A 23,794-nucleotide genomic window follows, 5' to 3' on the forward strand; every position below is an offset into this window, starting at 1 on the left:
TCACAAAGTAAATGTCCAAATTTAGAAACATTGAAATTATGTGATGCATTCTCTCAGAAAACAAACGAATATAATTAGAACTCAGCACCAAAAGCTAGCAAAGAAAGTCCTGGAGCACATGAGGCTAAGAAACACAATTGAATCACAAGTGGATCATAGAAGAGATGAAAAAAGAAATAGAAATATACTTGATATTCAGCAAAAATGAACACAAAAATTACCAGCTCCTCTGGACAGAAAAGGCAGTACTAAGAGACAAGTGTATAACTCTGACATCCTGAATCAACAAATTGGAGAGGTCTGAAAGCAACAATTTAATAAGAGAATTGAAGCTCCTTCAAAAAGAGCAGCAGGGTAAACATCAATCCAGGAGCCAGAAAAAATAATTAATATTAGATCAGAATTAGAATCTTAAAAAAAACTTTAGAAAGAATCAACTAAACAAAGAGTTGGTTCATCAAAAAAATTAAAAAAATTGACAGACCCTTAGCAAATCTTATCAGGAAAAGAAGAGAACACACAAAAATAAACAAACTCAGAGATGAGAATGGAAACATAACCAAGATTCATAACATATAATGCCATACTTCTCAAACCTTAATGCTAATAAGTTTGAGAATCTGGAAGAAATAGACATATTGTAGCAAGTAATGACATGTAGAAACTAAACCAAGATGAGTTAAACCAATTGAACAGACCAATATTGAAAGCATCAAAAGAGAAACAGCAATAGAAGACCTCCTACTTATGAAAAACTCCAGGACCAGATGGAATTATAGCAGGATTCTACAAGGCCTTCAAAGCAGAGCTCACATCAATACACCTCCAACCCTTCAATGAAATTGAAAGTTCACTACCAACTGTTTGTATAAAGCCATGGTAACCCTTATCCCCAAAACAGGCAGGAACTCATCAAAGAAAGAGAACTATAGACCTATTTCTTTGATGAACATCGATGCACACTATCTCAACAAAATTTTGGCAAATCAAATTCAACAGCTCATCAAAAAAATCATATACCACGATCAAGCAGGATTCATTTCAGGAAGGCAAACGTGGCTCAAAATATAAAAATCTATCAATATAATTCATCATATCAACAAAAAAAGGATAAGAACCACAGGATTATCACAAGAGGTGCAGAAAAAACATTTGACCAGACCTAACACCCCTTTATGATGAAGGCTCTGGAAAAATTAAGACTCCATGGAACTTTCGTCAACATAATAAAGGTGGTATATGAAAAACCTACAGACAGCATTATACTTAATGGTGAAAAGTTGAAGTCTTTTCCTCTAAACTCAGGAACGAAACAAGGATGTCCACTCTTTCCATTTTTCTTCAATTTGTATTAGAATGCTAGCTATAGTAATAAGACAACATGGAAAGATTAACAGGATCCAAATGGGACAAAAGAAAGTAAAACTTTCTTTTGCAGATGGCATGATCTTGTATGTAAAGAACCCCCACTCTCCACTGCCAGATTCTTGAGCTGCTTCGAAATTTTGTCAAAGTAGCAGGGTATAAAATTCACCCTCAAATGTCAATGGATTTTCTATATGCCAACAATGAGAAGAGTGCACCTAAAATCAGGAAAGCAACTCCTTTCCTAATAGCCCCACAAAAATTAAAATACTTAGGAGTTAACTAAATAAATGCAAGACCTCTATGATTAAAAATTTTAAATCCTGAAAAAAGAAATCAAAGCAGAAATTAGGAATTGGAAAACCTCCCATGCTCAAGGATTGGAAGGATCAACATTGTCAAAATGCCACAATTTTTAGGCGATCTACAAAGGCAGTGTGATACCTATCAATAATCCAAATTCATTCTTCAATTGAATAGAGAAAATGATCCAAAAGTTTATATGGAACAATTAAAGACCCTGAATAGCAAAAACGGTCCTAATCACAAAAAAAACAGTGCTAGAGGAAAATCAATACCATATTAATCAAAACAGCTTGGTACTTGCACAAGAGCAGATAGGAGGACCAATGGAGTAGAACTGAAAACACAGAATTGAACCAAAAGACGTCAAACTACCTAATCTTCGATAGGGGAGCTATAGAAAATAGTAAATGGTGCTGGTAAAAGTTGTTAATCACCTATTGATAAGCAAAGCTAGATCCTTACATATTACCTGCACCAGAATCAACTCCAAAGGGATCAAATACCTTGGAGTCAAAGCAAAACCCTTGAAAACATTACAGGAAAAAATATCAAGAACCATAGGTCTCCTTGGCACAGGTGAAATTTTCTTAATAGAGACCCAGAAACACAATTCTAAGAAAGTTTAGTCAAATGGGATTGCATGAAGCTACGAAGCTTCTGCATTTCAAAGGACCTAGCTAGCAAGTTCTATAGAAAGCCCACGGATTGGGAGAAGATCTTCACTAGGCATAGAACCAAAAAGGTGTCATACTTAAAATATACTTGGAATTCAAAAAAGTAAATCCCCAACAACAAATCCTCAAAGAAACGACTGCCTGATAAAAAAGTGGGCTAAACACTTAAAGAGAAACTTCTCTGAAGAGGAATTCAGAATAGCCAATAATCACAGGAAGAAATGCTCAACCTCTATAACCATTAAACAAATACAAACTAAATCATCGAGATTCCACCTCTAACCCCTTAGGATGGGTATATTCAAGAAATCTAATAACAACACATACTGGACGGGATGTGGCTCAAAGGGAACCCTACTGAATAGTTGTTGGGAGTGTAAACTTATTCAACCACTTTGGCAAGCAGTATAGAGGTTCCTAAAAAGACTCCACATGACCCAGCAATCTCACGTTTGGGCATTTACACAAACAATCCTATATAAGGCCATACTAAGGCAACCAGCACAACTATGTTTATTGCAGCATTATTTACCATGGCTAAGATATGGAACCAACCCAGATGCCCCTCAGTAGATGAATGGATCAAGAATATGTGATATTTTTAAAATATGGAATTGTATGCAACCATCAGAAAAAATTTACATTGTACCATTTTTTAGGAAATGGAAAGACTTCGAAAATTATATTAAGTAAATAAGCCATTTTGTGGTGATCTTGTGTATAGAGCATATATAGCTATATGAAAATTATAGAGGATGTCAAATATTTTGATGATTTATTTGGTATTAAAAAGAAATATGTAAATGGAAACATACTAATCACTGGTAAAAGATTATCTAGTGACAACACTATGATGCTTTTTTACATACAGCAAAGATTACATATATTATGCTAATTTTTTTACTTTTACATTAATATTCCTATGAACAATGAATTAAGTTATTTGGAAAAAACAAAAGAAACTTGGTTTTTGCTTTGAAGAAATTATGAAAGACCATTGTCTGGTTCCCTGAAAATAGAAGCATGGCCTTTTCAAAAAAATTTTCAGATTTAACAGTTGGAATAAAACTACTCTGATTTTAGTAATCACCTATTTATTAAAACTCAGATTAGGAAATGAGAAATTCTTCAAAATCATATGCACATTTTGGACTAGATATGTTTTGCAAAGAAATACGACAAGGTCGTTTGTATATAATTTTTGTGCAAAAGACCTAAACATACATTCTGGAATCTGGAAATACCTAATAAGGATACTTATAGTATTGATAGAGATATCAGAATTTTAAATGTAGCACTTTGCTAAGTAGATTAAATTCTTTTGTTCTTGCTTTGTCTTGTATATCAAAGAAGGAGCTAATTACAAATTTACTATTCAAAGACATATTAATAGATATAATTCTCATCAGTTTCAAAATGAGTTGAATCTGTGAAATAGAACACTACTTATGCCATCATTTCTATGGATTAGGCCTACCTTTTTAATTTTAGTATTATTGTCACAATGAGGTCGAGAATGGGTATAGTTAAATAAGAAAGATAATGAGTACAATTCTTGGTAAACATGTTACCACATTCTTCATTTCTCTCTCTCTTTCCTTATCCATAATCCCCTTCTCAAGTATTACAGGAGTCATTGTTTCAGTCTACATTTTCCAATTTAATGTTATGGTGAAGGCACAGTCTCTGCAAATTTTTATAACACGTTTGAAAATACATCTCATTCATAAACCGGAGTGTACTCTCCAGAATTATATATATATGTATATATATATATATTCAAAACACTCAAAATTATACATATTCACAAACATTCAAAAATTATGACAGAGTGTGATATAAACATACAATAAGATTTATTAAGCTTGGAAGTAATTCATGATTAGATACGAATTCATTAAACACTGTTTCCATTGCTCGTTTCCTAAACTACTGCATATCACAGTGTGTTGCAATATGTATTTTTCTGATGAGAAGACTAATATGAAATGACTCAAGAATTGTAGCCACATATGCAAAATAATGAAGTAATGAAATAAAATATCTTCAATACAATTACAAAATAAGTATCATACATAATGCTGCCGCTATGTTTTATCCAAGAATAGTTTGATTTCATTAGGAAGTGTGAAAAATGCAAATCTTTGGAAAATAATAACAGTCACAATATTTAGTGTTTTTAGGGAACGTTTCAGAAGGATGTCAAATAATTAGATATATTTTCATAAATATAAGAATGTCATATGTCTGTGTGAATGGTTCAGTTCTACAGGTCAATGATGGGAGTTTCTAAAGACTGACTTCTCTTGAAATTTTTTTTTAATTTTATTTTATTGTAAAGATGCTGTATAGAGGGGTTAGAGTTACTGAGTAAGGTAATGAGCACATTTCTGTCAAGCATTGCTACCCCCTCCTTTGTGTTCTCCCACTATCCCTTCCCTCCACCACCTCCCTTACTACTCCTCATCCGAAGTTGTAAAGTTCATTTCTAATATGCTGTCTTGTGGATATCATTGTTGCAATGGGTCATCCTTTTGTCCTTGTTTCAGCATTTTGTTATTCCCCTTCCCCTCCGCAAATTGGACAAATGTATATATACAAGATGCAGGGTACCAAAATCAAGTACAGTGACAACAGGGGATGTAACATAGGGAGAAGAACATACAAAGGAAACAAAAAAAATCACATAGTACATTAAAACAACAATAACAAAGAAAGTCCTCTTGTGCCCATATCTTGGGGTTCATTTCACTCAGCCTCATCTTATATGGTCCTATGTACATAGCTTGTGACCTTTTCTGCTCATCTGATACAATTTACTTAGATGTATACTACTTATTGCAAATGAGGGAGACCATGGGACCTATATTTCTTTGGGTCTGGCTTTCTTCACTTAATATGATTTTTTCCAAGTCTTTTCATTTCCTAACAAATGGGGCAATGTCATGCTTTCTGATGGAAACATAGAATTCATATATATATATATATATATATATATATATATATATATATATATATATATATATATATATATATCACATTTTCTTAATCCATTCACCTACTGAGGGGCATCTGGGTTGGTTCCATATCTTAGCTATGGTGAATAATACTGTGATAAACACAGTTGTGCTGGTAGCTTTACTATGACCTTGTTTGTGATCACTTGGCTAAATGCTGGGAAGTGGGATTGCTGGATCATAGGGGAGCTCTATGTGGAGTCTTTTGAGGAACCTCCATACTTCTTTCCAGAGTGTTTGAACAAGTTCACATTCCAACCAACAGTGCAGAAGAGTTTCCTTTTGCATGCCCTGAGTTTTTTTTTAATTTTATTTTATTTTATTTGAGAACATACTGTACAGAAGGGTTACAATTACATGGGCAGGATAAAGCATACGTTTCTTACCAAGCATTGCAGCCTCCTCCTTTGTTTACCATTCACCTCCCTTCCCAGCCCTCCCCCCCCACACCGACATTGTAAAGCTCGTTTTCGACATCACATTTTGTACTTCTCATTGGTGCAACAGGTCCACCTGAATCCTTAAACGACTTGTTTTTCCCCATCTCCTCCACAAGTTATACTGACATCAAATATAGTGAAAGCGGGGGTTACACTGTGGGGGAGGGACATACAAAGCAACAAAGAAATAATCTTATAAATGCGTTAGAAACACATGCATGAAAGAAAAAAAAACATTAAAATACATATTTAAGGGTTCATTTTCCTAAAATCACATTATCTGACCTTTTCCGCTTGACTCATACATATATTAGATATTGCAAATAAGGGAAACCATGGGACCTATGTTTCGTTGGGCCTGGCTTACTTCACTTAATATAATTTTTTCCAAGCCTTTCCATTTCCTAACAAATGGGGAAATGTCATTCTTTCTGATGGAGGCATAGAATTCCATTGTGTATATATACCACATTTTCTTGATCCAGAAGTAATTAAACAGTGTTGCCTATATTTATAACTTGGAAATATCCTATGTTGACATGCAGAAAAATGCAATGTTATCTGAGGATATAGTACATGGGTATAACAACTATTAAATTATTTGACGTCCTATTTTAGATATGAAGATTACTCAGAATTTCTTCAATATAAATTTTGACCATAAAAGTCAGTTTCTAGAATTAATCCCATGCTGTTACTTGGGTATATGAATGAGAAGCAGACAAATTCACATAAATATACACACGACTTTTACAACTAATTTTTTAATAAAAATATTTCTATCTAAATGTATATTGTTAAGGAATTTCATAGAGCTTTTGTATATTGTGGATCACAGTTCAAAATTATGCCTGTAAATTCTCTGGAAGCCACTGAAAATAGATTGTCACAGGAACGTTCATCTGATCTGATAATGTCCATTTTCGAAAGTATAGTTTAACACTTACCTGCCTTCGATTAATTAGTGCTAGGAAATATGGATAAAATGATTCATAGGAAAGATTACAATGTAAATTTGGGGAGTTGATGGAATTTTTGGAAAGAAATTTAGTTTGGTACTATCATTCCATGATTGCAACATTGCTTCATAGTGTAGTGTTTTGGCACTTCAGTTAAACCTAGAAAATTCTACTTGACAAAGAACTTGTAGGGAGACAACCTCTTATATTTGGAAAAAGTCTGAATATAAGAAGTTTTTAGATCTAAGAATAAAAGGAATAATATAAACGGGTAGAGTTGGGAAGAGTGAAAAGTTATGTGAGCACATTAAGGTATTTGTTAAAGTTAAGTAGACTACCAAAGGCAACAGGAAGCCCTTCCATCAAATAGACATTTCATTTTCAGTGGTCACTTCCAATATCTCCTCTATTTGGGACCATACTTAATGTGACAATGACATAATATTGCGTTCAGTATTTTGGGTCCTTCAACACTACAAGAGCATTTTCAAATGAAATGTTCCCTTCTGGACCAAAGACAGAAGAGAAGATTCCATTTCTGATTGGTATGATTTTCATCATAGACTTCACTGGAATTGTGCTAGGCTTTGGTAGAAGGGTGCTGCTGTTGTCTTCTTTGCATCTACCTCACCGGAAGTACCTTCCTACTCTTTATATCTACATGTAAGTTACATTAAATCACTCTTGTTTCGATAGTCTGTTTTAACTAAGTAACTATTTATTGCTGTGCTAAAAATATTTCCAGCAAAAAATAACTGGATTATATTTCAGTCACTGAAATGGGGTTAATGAAGGACAGTGTACTTTTATCCTCAATGACGTTATCTAGCAAGAAATGGCACAATTACTTGCAAATATAAATAGCTTAATAAAGTAACTTTTTCTTAGGAAATATTTTACGCCATGTAATTTATAAAACAACGTATGTAAAACCTGTGTCTTAGAATATGACATGAGGGAAATGATATCAGACCTATGGATGTAAAACTGTGTTCTGAAACAATTTTAACCCCTCTGGGATTTTCTCAAAGCTACTAAGGAATTAGCATATTTAAAATAAGCAAGAAGTATGAAGTCTGAATTATTGGTATTTGTAATATAGTAAATCGAACAAAATAGATATTTCATGGAAGTTACTTTTTATATTTTTACAGGCCTAGAATGTGTTACCCATATTTTATAGAGGTTCCTTTGATAACATACAACAGAAGGAATGAATTCACAATCATATCTCAAATTGTTGGAAAGACAATTTGTCAAATATTTACTGATGTGTAATATCTGTTAGCAGTTAATGTCATCTTTTCTTATTCCCATTTTTGCAACTGGCATTTGAAGATACATAGAATGTCTTTTGGATAGTTCATTTTGCTTGAATTCATGGCCCTTCCTCTATCTTTAAGACCTTTTTCATCAAGGCCAGCAGTCTATTACTTTGAACCACTGTGATGCTTATGGTGTTCTGATGGTTAATTGAAGAGAAGATTCTAAAATACTTCCCTTGAATGATTTGACCAAGCACTCAACAGTCTCAGCCGCAAAAGTAGCTAGGATTGGAGGTTTCAGGCACCAACACTCAGCTATGAAATTTTGCACAAGTATTTCTTAATGGAAATTGTTAATGGAAAAAAAAAGGAAACTTTGGGAACGGTAACACTGAAAACAGGTCTTAGAATTCTGCTTTGAAGCAAATTACTGCACATGTGCAGTAATTCTGAACCACAAAAGTAAGAAATATGAATATTTGCTTGTGTTCAAAACTATTACATGAATATCAGTGATTTTTGTAATTAAAGTTGCTTGATAATGCAGTTTTCTAAACTGATAAAAACAGAATCATTCTGATGCTGCTGCCCATATGATGAAACTTGCAATTTTGAGAAAATTCGAGGAAAACAGACATGGAAAAATATGGAGATTGAATAATTCCTTTCATTATTCCCTAATCTAAAAACATCCAAGAGCCACACAAACAACCTAAACAAATAATGTTTGAAAGGTGGAAAAATATGGTATACACTGGTTGATATATCCTAAAGTAAAACGGAGTCTTTAATGTAAAGCAAGATCTCTTCCATAAGAAGGAGGAAATCATCTTCACTAGTTGAGTTTTTAACCAAAAATTTTCACCTTTTAGACTGTCTCCCTTGAGAGAGATCTTTGTCATTGTCATAGGGCAAAAAATGCCCAATTCCAATTCCTGACCCCTGGACTCTCAGATCAAGTTATGCTAGTGTGAACTGAAAGTGATAATAATGACACGGAAGACCTGACAGGGTTTAATATCCTTCTACTATTCTTTTATATAATAAATTTTATGATAAATATCCTAGCATTAGATGACATGTGCCTTGGTGTAATTCTCTGTATTCTGCAAACTCTCCAAATGGATATTATTTCTATCTTCTGATTATTTTTTCTTATGTGTATATAACACTTTTATTCTCTTCCATTTTATATGTATTAATAAAATTGGAGGAAATTGTTCAGTGTGTTAATAGCATTTATCACAGCAGAGAATATAAAATAAGTTCGATCATGTACTTTGGATTTCAAAAGTGTATGAAGATTGACAAGCAATAAACCCATCTTTTAATGAGAATTGCCAAATGACAGTGTCAAAACATAATAGGCCCTAAAGTTTTAGTTGCTCTGGATGCTACTTGAAGTCATGAAATTCTTTAAAGTGAGTTCAAATCAGTTTTATTCAATGTCTATTGAATAAAGGGACACAAACTTGCTTGATTGATTGCAGTTATGAAATAATGAATTCAACAATATAATAAGTGGTAGGAATTTCAATATAAGCATCTATGTTAACATTTCAAATTCTTTCTCCTTTCAGTTATTCTTCTTTATGCTTAATTGCAGCTGATACTCATCAGGGCCAATACTCTGAAATTTATTTTATCATAATAATACAATCATAAGGAAGAAAAGGAAATTGCTTATTGAATATAAACAAAATATGCCAACACAAAAATGGCATGACATATGAAGGAGAAAGGAAGTCAAGGAAGGCTCTGCTCTGTATGACTCTATGTTTTTCAGAGTGGGACATGAAACAAAAATATATATTATGATTTTACTTCATATAAATGCAATGATGCATTTCCAAAATTTACTCTTCATGAGTATATTTTTGGTGAGTTTTGGGGCATCAATTTTATCCCTGAACTCTTCAGCTTAAGTTGCGCCTTCTACTACTTGAGCCACACAGCAACTTCCGGTTTTCTATCATTTGGAGTTAAGCGTCAGATAGATTTTCCTACATTGGATGTCTTTGAACTGAAATCCTCAGATCTCAGCCTATGGCATAGCAAGGATTACATGTGTATGCCACTGGCGCCTGTATTTCATGAGAATTTTAGAATAATCGTTTTCATCATTTTTCTTACTTCAGTCAGCTAAATTACAATCTTCTAATATAACATTGGAATTACCATTGAGAAAATTATTATCTGCACGTTCCATAAATACTAATTTCCCATAAGCACACGATACAAAAGGTAGTAACAATTTTAGCAATTTTTTGCGTAAGAATGTAATCATCAATTAATATTTATTTTACCAAGAAAATCTTTCATTTTTCATACAAACTGGTATTATACCTTTCTTCTTAAAATAGAATTTACTTTCAGGTAGTATAGCATATGCATGAATAATAAACTGAAAACCTGCCTGTTGCTAATTAGGCTTGTTGTTTAAGTCCATTTTATAAGGAACTACCTTTGGAGAGAAAGATGGAACAATGTAGTTAGGATATAGGTGAGGTATGTTAATATAGAAGATGATCACCAGATATGGTGTCTTTGAAAACAGGGTGTTTCTTGTGATGTGCCTATTTAGACTGTGTTATTTTTCCTATTGAATGACATAAAATATTGTTTGCAATATTTGCAGAAACATTTGAATGAAAGTACAATTCTTGGAATTGATTCAACACAAGTATTTACATGACATGTTGCTAAAGAGAGTCTACTTGTGACCTTCAGAAGTTTCTATTTATATTGCATTGTGTAGAGACTGTAGAAGTCTCAAGGAATCAATGTACGATAGAAGAACCAAGCACAATATATTATAATAGATATACTTGACAATATAAGGAGATTGATTATTTTTGCCCTTCCAGACAATGATCAACACAAATGAAAAAAAAATCTTTTCTTTTAAATTTCTATATTTTCTCAAAAGGGTTCATTTCAGGAAAATGGGAATCTATATATCATGAGTAGAGGAATTGTCAATGAATACATTTTGTTACTCTGACTTATGTTCTTGTTTAGGCACGAAACTACTTTACAAGAAACTGAATGTCAGAAATCATTGAGAATTATATGCACACCTCAGTTTTATAGGTGCTATAATTTCTCTATCATCAATTCATGGATGTTTATCTCAGAAAACTGTGATTGTTGAGAATGCATATGTATATACAGGAATCCATACATTCACAGACATTTCTCTATATCTTTTATAATTCTATTTTATGATATATTGCAATGTTAATATTTGGATGGTAAAATATATGGCATATGAATTAAAAAAATCTTTCTGGGAAGTTGTCTCTCTCTTGCTCTTTTTAGTTAATATTTTCGACTAGTTGCTTTGAGAAATCCTACATTATATTAATCTTACTTTACATGATTATTAATCAAGTATGTGAATTAAAAATATATATAAAAATCAAGAATATCTACAAGAAAGACGAAGGAACGTTTTTGGCAGAAGGTGAGTAAGTTCTAGAAATGTCTTTGTTAAACACTTCCGTAACCTGAATATTGATGAGTAAGGAACCTAAATAAGTGAATAAAAAATCATAATACTTAAAAGACAATTATTTTGACCATATAGAGCATAGAAAGTGTATTGCTCTCTAGGGAGACAAATTACAAAGAATCAGTGTAACTATGAAAAGTGTGAGCATCCATTCACATTATTCCTCTACTGAATACTCTGCTCGCACATTTCTAATCTACTGAATTGAAGTCCATTAATGCATACTAAAAGGAAGAGGGGCTTTGTCTTCCGGTTTCATCCCGGAAGTCAGCATTTCCGTTGTCATATGCGGAAGTGTGGCTGTTTCCTCAGTTCGTAGAACGGAAATGAGGTTTATGGGCTACATCACAATAACGGTGGTCCCACCCAGAGAAGTCACTATACAGAAGGAGCTGTTGCTGCGGAAAACCCGTTGCTGGGACCTCTTCCATCGTGAGGAGGAAGAGATCCTGGATTGTTTAGTGAATCCAGTTAACTAAAGAAGAAAGGTAACAGTCCCTTGCCCTCTTTTCCTTGTTCTACGTCTTAAACGTGTAAATTATCTCTTTGGCTCTTGTATGTGACTGGGACATTTCTCACTTTCTACCTCTGACATCCTAAGATGTAGTTCTTATATTAGTCTTCCAGTAGGCAGTATGGTACCCTGAGTAAAAGATTGAAATTCTTTTCTTCCTCAGACTTCACAAAATAGCTATTTCCATTCTGGAGAACTTGAAATTCACAACTATTCCCTTCACTTGTATGTGGGTCAAAGCAATAATATGTTTAAAGACTACTGACTCTGCTTCTTGACCACTAGACACTGTACCACTGAAATGTACTGCCTATTGAACCAGAGCCCTAATGTCCAATATTATCATTATCAATGTTTCTTTTCCTTTGTGGTACACATCTTCTCTAAGAATCAGTTACCTGAGTAATACTCCCTACTGATAAGATGATCTGAGTAGGAACCAAGACATATCTCTAAAAATCCTCAAATCCTCATTCAGATGACGGTATATTTTCATTAGGCATTGGATACTATTAAAGGGAACTTTTGAATTTCTTAATTCAGACATCCATAATTTAGCAAACTTTTTTCAACCTCGTTCAGAACATGTCATGATGCATCATGTTCTATTTGTTTTCTATGGTGAAGAAAAAAATGCCTGAAAAATATGCAATTCATTTTCCAAAGATATGTTTCTAATGCCTTTTATAAGCGACTCTAATCTGTAATCTAGAGAGATATATCAATGTCTTTCATTTCATGTGTGTCTAGCAAAACGAGTATTACAGATTCTACTGGATTGTTTTTCTTACCACTGAGGAAATCACAATATTTAAGACGTGATTTTGATTTATATAGCCATGTTTTCTCTCAGAGAATTTTTCTTTCTGCAGGACCTACTGATATTTACCTGCCTGTCACAATGGAAGAAGGTAAACATGTTTATGCATTTGTTTGGGGGAATTATTTTAAGTGGTCGACTTACTTTTTTTCTGTTTTTTGAATCACAAAGGTATATTGGCAGAAACAGAGAAAAAGGATAGTAGGATTTTTCCTGATGGACTCTGAAATTTTAGGTATACTGATAATTATAGCTTTCACTTTTGATATACTAGATTGAAAGGTAAAAAAAGCATGAAAATTATAGGCACTTTCTAGATTGAAATGTAAGGAAGCAATTAAATCAGGAGCCCTCAATGTATGTGTGCTCTCAGAAGATAACACAAAATAACAGCTCCATTTGACTCAATAATTATTTAACTAGAATGAGTACTTTTCATAATACTAAAATGTATGATCTATCTAATAGGAACTGAGAATATAGCACAAATTTAATTACAGATTAATAACATGTTTTAAATCCACATACTCCAAATAAGGATTTCTGAGTTAAGGTATAGTTCATAAGGAAATAACACTAAAGGTTTCTATTTTCCGCAATATTTTTCTTTTTCAGAGGAATCTGTGGATCCTGAGAGGTTATTGCAATGTCCCTATGTTAAATATCACAAAATCAGGTCATGCAGGTTACCATACCATCTGGTGAAATGTAGAAAGGTTGGTATTACATAACTTCTTTAGCTCATGGATATATTTGCATGTTGTTTTTAAGATAAATTGTTGGAAACATGTGTGAAAGATGTGAGAGAATGGGAGGAGATACATCATGGAGAACATTTTTTATTTCTTGAAACCTCTGCAGCATGTAATGGAAGTAAGACAATGAAAGTCCAACTTGTGTATTTCTAGAGTTTTATTTCTAGAGTTCTATTCAAAGCAGAACACAGGCAAGATGTTTAGTATGGGCAAATAAATCAAATTGTGTGTGCCCTATTTTACAAACATTTCAGGTGGTTGCCTTTTCCTCCCCATTACCTAATGGTCAAAATGTAAAGTAATCACAATCTTAAAGGTTAAATTATTTTGTTAAGACACCCACTGTATTATCATATGGCATAGAAGTCAATTTGGATAGTTCAGTAGTCATAAACTAATAACATAGATGATGCATTGTGTCTCTTTTTTATATGTAGGATATTGATTACAAAATTGCTCTTCTTAGTTTGAAAAAATTTACAATATTTGAAAGTTGACAGAACAGAGCGTAAAACTCCTTTTTTTCTTAAAGTAATACTGCTAGAGTAAGTTCCAGAGCTGTATGGGAAACACAGTTTCTTGTGTTGTGCTTTGAAAATAAGATACGTGTGATGATGCACTATTTTGAATATTTTCAAATATTTTGTCAATCACCATTCTATGCATTTATAAATTGTATATAAGTAATCTATATTTAAGTATACATAGGACAAAATTAAGTATACATGTACCTTACTAAAGTTCAATATAAAATTTTGTGGAGTCTGGCACTGGTTCCTCATGAAAGAAATCATATCAAACTAAGAGGTTGAGATCTCTGTATCATTTTTTGTTACCAGCCGAGGCAGTAAATCATAGAGACTCTTAGCTTCACTATCAAGTCACAACAGAGAGAAGAGATACTATGGCTAAAATTTCAGAATTGTAGCCCTCTGCAAAAGGATGCAGTAGCATAGCGCGCAAACTATAGTGAAAAGCCCTATGGTAGACATCATTCCCAAAGAAACCTAAAAAGAACATTTGAAAATATTTTTCATATTAAATATTTTTACACAGAATCATCCTGATATTGCGGCCAAATTTGCTACATGCCCCTTCAATGCTCGCCACCTGGTTCTGCGAGATCAACTCAGTAAACATATCACAACTTGTATGGACAAAACTTCCCTTGAAGATGATGTAGGTAAGCCTGATATGTAAAATATAATCTAAGTCAATGTAGGCCTCTTGCACCGGAATTGTACTCTGATGGTAGATTGCTTGCTTGTAGTGAACATCACTTGGAACCAAAGACAAGACAAAAGTTCTGAAAATGCATGGCAATATGTTTCCTCTGAGGAAGACTGGGATAAAGGTAAATAGCTTGTGGTATTTCCACATTTTCCATGATTGAATCTCACCTTATCTCCTGCTGATATATGATTTCTTCCTTTAGGAGTGAAATTAAAATTCTGTGTTAAACTTGGATTTTGTTGTGTTCTAATATCAATAACATAAATGAAGATATGCAGTCCTAAATGATTAAAAAACAGGTCAAACATCTAAATGATTTGTTTTTTGCACGATGGCTAAGAATCCCTTTTTTCAATGTTTATTATACACCTAAATGTTTCTTGTGAGGCTCTTAATTCTGTGAAACTTTTTCTTTATTAATTTATAATGTTAGAGACAATCTAATGTAGCACATCCATCAAGTATGCATTTCTCCCTTTGGCAGAATCATTGGAACATCCTAGTCCAAGTTTTGTTTGGGGCACAATGAAATCCTCAGGCAACGACAGGTAAAGAAAATGCTATTTTCTTATGATGCATTCTTGTCTGCCATAATCAAAAGTAAAGAAAAAGGATAAATGAATAACAGTCTTTCTGTTCTCCATACTCATATAATTTGCTCACTACAAATGAAGTATGGATACTTTTCTGACCTGGTGACCCTGTGATTAGTGGCAAAATTCAAATGTAGTTTAACTAGGACCAATAATGAATGCAATCACCCAAACTACTTCAAATCATAATTACCTTCTTTGAATGTTCTTCTCATTCTTTTATGACCAACATAAACCAGGTAATACATAGATAATAGTGTTCTGTTGGACCAATCCTATTTAATTCCATTATCATGGTTTTAGGATTTACTCATCTCATTATGATAGTGTAAATTGGAATATCTTCAACTGGTAGTTGATAAATGTATACACTTGGGGGTGGGTATTATGTCTTCATTCTGAAATTGATGAATGAATACTGTAGGAATAACTACCTGGTTTTGTCTCCCTGCATTAGAATAAAAGTATTTGAGGAGATCCTTGAGATGAATTTCACTATGCACTTTATATATATATATGGTTTTTACAGTTACATTTTAACTAGCAATACAAACATGGATTTCAAATTTCACATTGCTGTTTAAAGTATGGAAACACATTAGATAGTGTATAGGTAAGAATATGAAAATAAGAATTTTACAACTAAAGTTATTGTATCCCTTATTGTTTATGAGATTCTTTAAAGAATTGTAATTGCTAGAATTAACTTGTTCTTCTATTGTCACAGATAGATTGTATTTTTTATTTTATGTAATTGGGAAACAAGTCTTTCTTACTGACACGGTAAATTGGTAAAAATGAGAACAATTGGGCTTGCTTGGAATTCTTTATAAGCATTTATTCCATTTGGAATCAAATCATGTAATTTGTGTTGCTTGGTAATATGGGACTTCGACTCTTTTGTAAGTGAGACAATGTATTCTAGATATAGTGATATTTTCAAGTATTTTCTTCACTAATCAATCCTGACAGATACAAGCTCTGTTAATGTAAGACCAAGGTGTATTTACATGAGCCTTTCCTCATGAGCGGGCCTCATATATTCTTCCCGTGAAAAGGTCCTAAGCATACTAGGGATTTATATTACCTGCTGTATGTCAAACATATTACAATGCTATGTGGAGGATGTACTGGCAGTTTATATAGTGAAGAAAGTCCTATGGAAATAGATAAATTTGACATTGCATCAGATGAGAATGTTCTAATTAATGAAGATTATTCAGAGGACTAAAACTCATACTACTTTCAAACTGAACAGATTAATTCAGCATTTGATCAACAGAATACATTTATTTTGTATTCAGGGAGTTTCTCATTCTCCATCATGCAGAGGAAAATGAATAGATCATGAGAAATGATTTTGGGGGTTCAATATCACACACACCAGGCCAGGTAAAATGCTGTTAATTTTAGCATCTCACACGTTTCACTGATGAGGATCTCATTACAGATTATTAAAGTCAAGGATTTTTCTCAAATTTTCTGAGAAAAATCAAGGATTTTCTCAAACCTGAAATGTGCATGAATGTCGGGAACAAAACAAACAGAAAAATCATCAACAAACTTCCGATAACAGAGAAAAGAAGCTTGGTTCTTGTCACTTAGGAACCTGTAGGAGTCCGAGATCTGAGGATCAGATTTCAAGGCAGTCCAACAGGAATCTTTGTCACACTCTCTTCACCAATTAGCCTCCTCAAAACTTGAAGTAGCAGTGTCGAACAAGAGGTTGAACATTAGAGCTCTGAAGTGTTCACGGACTTTGTCCAAGCACCTAGTTCAAACCCAATGACCAACAGCAATAGCCAAAGACTGGAATCAATAATGCCCCATATTCACGGGTGTTTCCAAAATCTTTGAACTATTTTCATCCACATAAGAGACAGTTAGATTTTATTCATCCCCTACTGTACTATCTTGCATTTTCTCTTTGAAAGTTATAGTAATGTTTGATGGGGCATATTTCTCTAACTTCATAGGCTATTAAACAAAATGTGATTCCATGCCATTACTAATACTTTTTCCTTATACTAATACATTTTACATATGGAAACAAAATTTTTTGACTTGAAAATGTTGATGGTACTAGAGAACCAAGGAATTCATGAGAGAATCTGTGACAATGTAAGATACCACGTTATTTGCTGATTTGTTTGTTAAAATATATCCAAGCCTCTTTGTCATTATTTATATATATATATATACATATATAACATATAAATTATAACATATATATATACATTATATATACATACATATATATATATATATATATACATATATATATATATATATATGAACAGATTTGTGTGTGATGAGATATTTCAGTTACCTTTCCATTTGTAGATGTAAAATTTGTGTCTGTGTGTGCACAAACTGAAATGGTGTTACAATATTTCACTATTCTGTTTCAACACCCCTAGGGGAACTACGGCATATTACTATGATTTTTGGAATGCCTGCCTTCAATCCTTGATTTTACTCAGTAATGATAAATATTAATCACAGGTTGTTCAGGATATTTTTTAGGGGGGAGGGTTCCGGTCGTGGGGCCTGAACTCTGAGCTTGGGCGCTGTCCCTCAGCTCTTCAATTCAAGGCTAGCACTTTACCACTTGAACCACAGCACCACTTCTGGCTTTTTTCTTTTTGCTTATGTGGTGCTGAGCAATCAAACCCAGGGCCTCAGGCATGCAAGGCAAACACTTTACCACTGAGCCACCTTCCCAGCCCCAGGATTTATTTTCTTATGTGTCTTCCTTGGTAATGAGGATTGAATCCCTGTGATTGGATCTTTTACAGTCAAGACGGTTACCCTGAGCTGGATCCTAGACATGTATTCCAAATGTTGGTTTGTCTCTGGCATAGAATTCTCATAACCATTCATATTTGAGTAAGTTAATGGAAATTTTCAATGTTTATTAAAAGTCCAGTATTTCAGTCTTCATACTGACAGGTGACATGCATATGTTTCTAAAATTTTAATTACTTTTCCAGGCTGCTGAACACATTTCGCAGCCACCACTTCACAATGTGACTATCACTAAAAAATGGCATTTGTTTTGTCCACACATAAAACTGGAAAAGCAGTTTATTTGTTTGAGCCATGGCACAGTTCTTGTTATTTGCATGGTATCCCTTCATATTTTACTTGCCTACCATAAATCATGTGTCCTTTGGTACAATGCATCTCATGAAATAACCATTCTTTGTGCTTTGTTTTTATGCATCCCTTCACAAATTTTGAAATGGAGATCGTTTCATACTTTTTTCCTGGATGTATGATCTGTCCATGAATTTTTTATCAGCGATGTATTTCAGAACCTGTGCCAATACATAATAAGAGTTTCAGAAATGCACCATAATTGTTGAAGCAATAGAGTGACTAGATTCACATTTCAAATGTTCAGTGAACTTTGAATGTGTTGAGACAGTATCCAGGCATAATTTGTGAGAAGGTTTGTATACAATGATCACGTTTCAATGAAAATGGAAGTGGAAGAAAGTATGAAATTTTTTAAAAATAACTGACGATGTGCTTTTGTAAGTTTTAGCATATCTCTCCAAATACTGGTGAAGTTTCTTGTTCACAGGCAGAATACATAAATATATATTCGGGACTTTTTCACAGAAAGTAATATATTGTTTTCTCTTATTTCTTTCTAGGAATCATTCAGAGAACAAACCATGAGTTCTCAACATTTCTCATTGTTGTAGCTACATCTTACATTTATAAATATATTGCAACACTCATTCAACCAAATGAATTCATTGTGATTTCTACTACCTAATTACCATTACCTTTACTCCAGAAGTAAACCCAGGTGTTCATGTCTTCATTGGAAATCACCATGTCACTTTCCCCATAGACATGGTAAGGTTGGCATATGGAAACTTCCACTAACACATTTAAATCCCTTCTGAGAAAGGAAACTTATGTCCATTTTTACACTCTTTAAGTTTGCCTGTGAATATCATCTTCCATATCAAATATTGTTGTAATTTTAGAGCCTTATAAATACATAACAAAACTGCAAAGATATTAGATTTCTTATATAAATCCTACATCAACGATCTATTACAGAATAATCTTGAAATTTTCAATGGGATTTTCAACCAACATTCTGAAGCACACTTCTTACTATACAAGAGTCTTATCCATGTCAATGATATCCGCATGTATTCTCATCTGAAGAAGGATTATGAGAGTTTTTTCCAAAACCCATGGCAAAGCAAAACTAGGTTCTTCTGTGTGTGCATATAATAACAGTGAAAACGTATTCTTGAGAGGGGAAAATGCGAAGATAACATAATTTGGGGCCTAATAAAAGTTAATCTGAACATCATCTTGACAATAAGAATTAAATAGAGTATTGATACTAACAGTTATTTTAAATTACATATGTTTACACATAGATACATGTGTATATTGTAGTCTATATACAGACCTATGTTCATAGATATCTTCACATGCATACCAGTCTACATTTGATGAAAGGTCTTCTTTTTTTAAAAAAAAATTTATTGTGAAAATACTGTACAGAGTGATTACAATTACATGGGCAAGATAATGAATACGTAGCCTCCTTCTTTGTTTCCTCTTCCTATTCCTTCCCATCCTCCCACCCGCTCCCCCCCTCAATCCTCCCCGTTTCCCCCTGTCCCTCCCCAAGGAAGGTCTTCTACTGTCCTATATTCACCCTGTTTTATGTCTAATTTAGAATACATGAATTTCTGATTTCCTGTTCTTGTGCAAAGTGTCGTTAAAAAATAAAAACTGCACTGATCATTAGTACACCAATCAAAGGATAGGCACAAGCTAATAGATATAAACAGTTGGATTCAAAGGGTATGAATTGAACAATTGTTCAATTCTATTGGATAATTGCACAGTTCTCAGGAAATCTAACAGGGAAAAGATAGAGCATGTTAATCTGCAAGCAAGTGATGACTAATGTTGTGATACTTACTTGATGTTATCCTTTCCCAGAGGGTAAGGGTTCCTGCTCTGCTTGGTGTTTATTTGACATACATCAAAAAGACTCAATGCAATTTCAATCTTCTATCATGTACTAGTTCATGTTCTTCATCACTTTCTTGTACATGAATAGCATACTTTGTCCTCAGTTTCTCTAAAGTCAGTGGTTTGGCTTCCCACGAGTTCAGCTTCCTATACTATTTCCTATATTTTACTGTATCTCCTAGCAAGTACATACTGAAGATGTTTTCTACTTGAGGAACTACCATTGAAATCTGTGAGAATGAGTCTCAATATTTCCTCACTTTCCTCACATTTATACTTTAAATCTTTCGTAAGAAACATTTAACCGAAGTCATTCTTGTTGTTAATCAAGTGACAAGCTTGTGGTAAATTTGGGTAAATGACATGATATGGGTAAGGTCACCTTCATAGGTGTACTGGTCCACAGTGTGTCATTGAGAATTTTGTGGGGTAATTTTCAGTTGTATAATACTGTTATTCTTAATCTACAAATGTTCTACAAACCTCCATCATCAGAATCTAAAATGATCAATTTTTTCTTTATGAGAAAATTAGTTGCATAGAATCATCTTGTCCTCTCAATATTCACCAATGAGTTCCATGGAATCAAACAAATATACTATGTTCAATGGAACAATGTAAAGAGGAAGGTATAGGTAAGTTTCATTTGTAACACAAGGCCTAAACACCATAGGCTATTTAGATCTTTTTAATGCTTGATGTACTATTTCATTGCTCATGTCTTCAACAGTACTTTTTATTATGACAATGTCCTTCCATTTAGGATGACTGAGTTTAGTATAAAGTGCTCATTTAGTTTCCCATTCTATCATGCATAAATCTCACTTTACATAAAGATGGCATCTTTTTCTGTCATGAAAACCATCAAATATTTTGCTCAAAAATTTTATCCGTACAAGTGTAATTCTTTAAATCCTATCCATCCTATTACCTAATGTCAGACAATTCAAATCGAAGTGAATAAAACATGTCTAAAAGAAGCAGGTGTTTTTTTTTTTTTCTCCTGGATGCTTCACAACAATTTGTAATTATTTTTACTTCACTGTTTCATTTTTTAATATAGCTGTTTATATCCTGTTCAAAGTAAACTATGACAGTGAAGATCAAAAACTCAAACCTTATCTAGCACTTATCTAGTGTGTACCTGTACCTCACATAGGACTTAAGTTTGTGTATATTTTAGCCCCTAAATTTGGTGACACAATAAAATACACAATCAAAAACAACAGGCAGCAGTTTTCATCTGGAATTGATTTACCTGTGTGAAAAGAAAAACAAGATATGCAATGTCTAGCAAGCATTCTGTTCCTTCCCATAAGCACCATTTTGGACTGAATTCTGACACTCTAATTGAAGATAAAACGTTATATATGGGGCGATAAACACTATCCCCAGAAGATTTTAAATGGAATGAGTTGACCAAATATCCTTCTCATTCTTGTTTGAACAATTTCTGTTATGAAGAGAGAATATCTGTATGGTCCTACATTTAAACTCTATACTTTTAAATTTTACTCGATCAACTCATGAATATCCAAGTAAACATGGAATTTTTTTGGTTTTCTCTGATCAATACTTTTATCCTACTAGAATCAATGCAATATTTTTGATATGAATTACTGTGCATTTCAAATAACATATTTGAATGCTTTACCATGTAAGTAATAAAAGAATTGCATTGAATGAGAAAGTGTTCTCATGAACTTGATCACCTTAAAGGAATATACTATTTTCAATTTGCTAATGTGTGAAAAAGGTTCTAAGTGGAATTGTATTATAGAAACCATGGAAGAAATATCCTGTCCGTTGTTGAGGAAGACAATGTTTGAGAATTATTCTTCATTTTCTTACTTGAAGAATTATCCAGCTTTCATGGATCAATAAGTTGAGCAGAGCACATAATTCTTTGTGTATATTTCCAGTGTCATTTTCAAATTTCACATACCTTTAGTTACCCATGATATTCAAGTTATTTATTTCCAACTAGAGAAATATATTTGACATTATTTTATCGAAACAAACTATAAATATGTCTTAATTGAATTCCTTTCTGGAAAGCCGTCCATTTAAAAACTTTACCCATGATTTTAACATGATTCTAATTGCCTCAAATAAAATTTAAATAAGTATAAGCTTAATGCAATCAGAGGAATAATTTTTATTTTCAGTATTAAATCTATCCAATTTACAATGAATGTGTATCATTTTATATATAAGTATATAGATAATTACTCTTAAATAATTGTTATAGCCACAGACACCTGCAGATATTTCTGACTTTGTCAAAATCATCCATTTCAGCTTTGCATGCATATTTTAATATGTTAGGAATTGTTAACAAAATCATCAAAATATATGCATGATTTGCTATATGGTAACTTCCATTTCATTCATCTATTCAGTTTTGTCTGTGATAAGATGCTTCATTTTGTGTATACATCTTATGGTATGAAATGAATAATTAGGGAACTTGATACCTTATTGTAATTTCATATGGAACTATATGCTCCATACACAAAGATGCACAGTCGCTGTTGCATGGTAATTTTCAAACAAGTTCTTTTGTACATAAATAATCTAACAAAATGATGAGGAGTCAAGTATTTTTTATATGATTGTCTACACTGTCCAATTACACCATGACATCCTCTGAAATCCGGCCACAACCTAAATCCAAATTCTTTCAAAGGGAAATGATTTACAGTCATCATCAGTCTATGTTGATTTTGGAATGAATACACTAAGATTGCATTGCTTCAAATATATGCACAATTTTATTATGTCGAGATTTTACAACATCTCAAATGGAATGAATGTGAATCATGGTTTTTGTGATTTTTTTCAATGTTCATCCATGACTACTGGTGATCTAGAGATGAATAAGTTTAGCGTTAAATATTCAAGGCAAAAGAGAATGTTAGGGAGTGATTAAAAAACTCTTCAAGATGGGATTGCTTCCTGGAGCAACTTGTGTTAGTACCACACTGCATTGTCTCTTCATTGATTTACTGTGTGTTTTGGTTGGGCAATGTGTGTGTGTGTGTGTGTGTGTGTGTGTGTGTGTGTGTGTGTGTTTGGGCACATGCCCATGTGTATGGCTAACATATTTTAATCAAAAATTAGGTGGTGAAATTATTGTTGTTGGGAGTGTAAACTTGTTCAAACACTTTGGAAAGTAGTACGGAGGTTCCTCAAAAGACTTCACATAGAGCTCCCCTAAGACCCAGCAATCCCACTTTTGGGTATTTACCCAAATGATCACAAACAAGACCATATTAAGCTACCAGCACAGCTATGTTTATTGCAGCATTATTTACCAT

This window comes from Dipodomys spectabilis, unplaced genomic scaffold, assembly GCF_019054845.1.
Source record: "Dipodomys spectabilis isolate Male_0828 unplaced genomic scaffold, ASM1905484v1 ptg000244l, whole genome shotgun sequence".
In the NCBI taxonomy this organism is placed as follows: Eukaryota; Metazoa; Chordata; class Mammalia; order Rodentia; family Heteromyidae; genus Dipodomys; species Dipodomys spectabilis.